The sequence below is a fragment of the Neomonachus schauinslandi genome, chromosome 9, assembly GCF_002201575.2.
Source record: "Neomonachus schauinslandi chromosome 9, ASM220157v2, whole genome shotgun sequence".
In the NCBI taxonomy this organism is placed as follows: domain Eukaryota; kingdom Metazoa; phylum Chordata; class Mammalia; order Carnivora; family Phocidae; genus Neomonachus; species Neomonachus schauinslandi.
In genome coordinates, this window is record NC_058411.1 from 123,372,143 (window position 1) to 123,376,701 (window position 4,559).

The following is a 4,559-nucleotide window of genomic DNA, read 5'->3' on the forward strand; positions in this document are numbered from 1 at the left end:
AGCATTAGATGGATGCTGTTCAGTCCTGACTACTAGCTAGCAACATCCAGCATTGCTCAGTAGGCAGATTAACCATGACGGCTATTGCTGGTCTCTTGTATGACCATTTGTCACTGATACAATCTCAAACCTGAAGTGCTCCTTCCACCACTTGATGAAGGAGAGCCTCATGCTTCTATAACAGCAACTGTAAAACTGAGTGTCCAAGAGGAAGGTCAAGTTGATGTTTCCCTAGGGAATGTGGAACAAATGTTCCTTCTAAAAGATCAACATCGATACCATGGAGGGTAGGCAGAGACTATGTAAAACTGGGTAAGAGGATAACCTTCCACCCAAAGCTGGGTCAGCCCAAGTTTTGGAACTAATAGTCTTGACCAGAGCAGGTGTCCAAAGAGTTAAGGCATGTAGTGAGAGCAGTGGTAAAGAAGGTGAAGGGCGGGGCGCCTGGGTGGCTCAGTTGGTTGAGCGACTGCCTTCGACTCAGGTCATGATCCTGGAGTCCCGGGATCGAGTCCCACATGGGGCTCCCTGCTCGGCGGGGAGTCTGCTTCTCTCTCTAACCCTACCCCCTCTTGCACTCTCTCTCTCACTCTCCCTCCTTAAAAAAAAAATTTAAAAAAAAAAAAAAAAAAAAAGAAGGTGAAGGGAGTGCACCAGTAGATCATTAAACAAAATAAGTGGCACTATTGTCCTTGCTGATAGGACTTATTTCTGATGAGACAAATATAAGAAAATGAATATATTTATACATAAAATCTGTTTCAGACGTAGGACATTCAGCCTCAGGTTCAGAAAAAAAAAAAGAAACATTTGCTAAAATCAAGTTGTTCTGTCAATTTCAATGGGTCCTAAGGCAGCTAAGATGGCCCTTTGGTTGCACCCCAAAAATGAGGTAAAATTGGACCAAAATGTAATAACACTGCTTTCACTATGAATAAGCATTTATGGGGGAAATTTCTCCTTGGTCGCTAGAGATGCGGAGGGCTTATGCCGAATCTGTACCGTCATACCCCAGGAAAAAAAAAAAAAACCACAACTGTGAAGGTGGGATACATATGGGTCTGAGCCACGTCCCAGAGGAGTTTCAAACACATAAAGATGGGCTTCATCCAATTACCCAAGTCACAAGGTTATGAATACGTGCTCGGGATCACTTGAAAATTCTCTGGATGGTGAAGACTTCTCAAGCAGAAAAGCCACTGCAAGGACTGCTGTATCTACACATGTTGTTAGACAATGTTTTTTCCCACCTGGGGGGTACTGGGACAGTCATGAAGGAACTGGTAAGGTGTTCTCATTTAATCAAAATCTTATTGCCCCTACACACCACAGTTTCCAGGAAAAGTAGAGGTACCAATGAACTCTCAAAAACTTTAAGGTGGGGCTGCAGGAGCAGGAAGGGTACCGTGGTATATCTTTGTGGCAGTCTGGCTTTTTTTCATTTCAGCTGGGGCAGTTTAAAAGCTGAGGGGATATGGAAAAGAACTGCCACTTCTAGCCCTCTTTCTCCTGAGTTTGTGACTCTGAGGTCCAAGATGGGCAGTCTGCTCTGTTTTGGGGAGGCTCCCAGGGCATTGGCAGGGCAGTGGCCCAATGAATGGTCCAGAGAGGCTACTGATTGGCCATCATCCCCAGAAGTCTGGAAGTGGCCAAAGCCACTGGCGCTGGTGACCTTGGTGGAGATCATTTGGCATTTAGCTATGATGCTGCCAAAGAACATAAGGCTCAAAATACATTTGAAGACATAGAGAAAAATTTAGGTGGAGTTTATCTCTTGGTAAATGCAGCTGGAATTAACAGGGATAGCCTTTTAGTAAGAACAAAAGCTGAAGGTATGATATCTCAGCACATTCTAATCTCTTGGGTTCCGTGCTGACTTGGAAAGCTGCCAGGAAGATTATGATTCAACATCAAAAAGGGTCTATTATTACTGTAGGCAATTCTGGCCAGTCTGTGTACAGCTCCAGTAAAGGAAGATCTTTAGTAAGTAAAGGAGTATGTACACAGACAGCTCCAGTCTGTGTACATACTCCTGCTAAAGGAGTAACAAGGAAGAAAATTACAGTGAATGTAGTTGCGCCAGGATTTGTTCACACAGATAGGATGAAAGACTTGAACATTTAAAGAATAACACCTCTCTTGGTAGGTTTGGAGTACCTATTAATGTGCACAGGACATTAATAGGTTTTAGAATCACCATATATGACACTTGGGTTGTGCACCATATATGGTCATGCCTGGTTGATTTCAGGGTCATGAGTTAGAATCACCGTATGTTACAGGGCATGTTCTGGTAGTGGAAGAGGGATTACAACTCATGATATAATTTATACAGTATTAAGTTATAATAAAGATTAGAATCAAGAGCACACTTTTGTTTGACTCTTGATTTGACAGTCATACCTACATGGGTGACATTTGCTACAAATGTTCATTTCCATTTTTATATGAATATGTGTGAATATGAAAAGAAATATTCATGAAATATTTCATGAATATGAAAAGAACGTGTGACCAATTGTGTTTTCTAAAAGGTATGTACCAATTGAACATAATAATAAAAAATAAAATAAATAAAAGGTATGTACCTTATAGTCTGTAGCAATTTTAATAGACAGACATTTTGCAAATGATATAAACAGGTATTATCTTAATTTATATATTTTCTCTCAAAATTATATAGTCTGCTTGTTTTGAGTTTTTTCATTGTATCAGACTAAATTCTCTAGAAGTTAGCCCTATGGGCCATCGCCAAAATATAAGTATTTACAAGGCACTGGTTGGTTATCAATACTTTAGCAATCCTGCTAAAGTTAAGTATTGTATTCCTTTTCCATATACCTTGGAAGATCAATTGTTATGCAGGTTAAAAAAAAAGTATCAGTAGCAGTTAGGTACAGACATGAATTTAGAGTCTGGTTTCTTTGAGTGGCATTACTTCTGACTGAGCAGCTGGGCAAAATAATCTACAAATATAAGTGTGGTACAATTGACCCCTATAAAAAATTCTCAAAGATAATGAGGATTAACCTTTGAGGTTTACTATCTGGTACAATAATAAGCTACATAGATCTCATCAACTTAGGAAATAGAAGTTGTTGTTTTTTTTTTTAAACCACTGAACACTCAGTAGGGCAAACTACTTAAAAACAGTCTAAGAAGAATGCCTGGGTGGAACAGTCAGTTGAGCATCCAACTGTTGGTTTTGGCTTGGGTGGTGATCTCGGGGTTGTGGAATTGAGTCCCTCATGAGTCCCACACCCAGTGGGGTGTCTGCTTCTCCTCTCCCTCTCCCTCTGCCCCCTCCCCACTCACACTCTCTCTCAAATAAATACATAAATCTTTAAAAAAACTCATTATAAGAAATAATGACATTTTTAAAATTAAGAGTATTTTGCATTAAAAAATATAATAATGATTCCTAACCTAAAATTTCAGAAGGATAAGAGCTAATTACTTACGATCAGTCATAAATGATAATGTAAATAAATATGCAATAACAATAATTAAATGTCTTTACAAGGAACAGGTAAAGCATTGGTCTTAAAAGAAAATATTTCCTGAGAATGAAAGATAAAGACAAACTGAATATAAAATATCAGCAACATCTATTTTGCATTGAACTCTTTGATGGTGAATAGTGTGATATTTAAATGTCACTGGATTCATGTTGATTTTTATTATTTATCATTTTTAAAATGCTTTTTCAAAATTTTATTTAAATTCTAGTTAACGTATAGTATAATATTGGTTTCAGGAGTAGAATTCAGTGATTCATCACTTACATACAATACTCAGTGCTCATCACAAGTGCCCTCCTTAATACCCATCACCCGTCAAGCCTATCCCCTGCTCACCTCCCCCCATTAATCCTCAGTTTGTTCTCTATTAAGAGTTTCTTATGGTTTGCTTCTGTCTCTCTCTCTCTCTCTTTTTTTGCTATTCCCTATGTTCATCTGTTTTGTTTCTTAAATTCTACATATGAATGAAATCATATGGTATTTGTCTTTCTCTGACTTAATTTGCTTAGCATAATACATTCCAGCTCCATCCACATCATTGCAAATGGCAAAATTTCATTCTTTTTGATGGCTGAGTAATAGTCCTCTGTGTGTGTGTGTGTGTGTGTGTGTACCACATCTTCTTTATCCATTCATCAGTGGATAGCCATTTGGGCTCTTTCCATAATTTGGCTATTGTTGATAATGCTGCTATAAACATCGGAGTGCATGTGCGCCTTCAAATCAGTATTTTTGTATCCTTTGGGTAAATGCCCAGTAGTGCAATTGCTGGATCATATGGTAGCTCTATTCTCAACTTTTTGAAGAACCTCCATACTGTTTTCCAGAGTGGCTGCCCAGCTTGCATTCCCACAAACAGTGTAAGAGGGTTCCCCATTCTCCACATCCTCACCAACATCTGATGTTTCCTGTGTTGATAGTCTTAGCCATTCTGACCAGTGTGAGGTGGTATCTCATCATGGTTTTTTTTTTTTTTTTTTTTAAATTTTTTTTTATTTATTTGCGAGAGAGAGAATGAGAGACAGAGAGCATGAGAGG

At 38.8% G+C, this 4,559-nt stretch overlaps 1 pseudogene; it reads left to right on the forward strand.

Moving 5' to 3' along the window:
- Positions 1-280: 280 nt before the first annotated feature.
- On the forward strand, positions 281-2,326 carry LOC110572182 (annotated as a pseudogene).
- Positions 2,327-4,559: the final 2,233 nt, after the last annotated feature.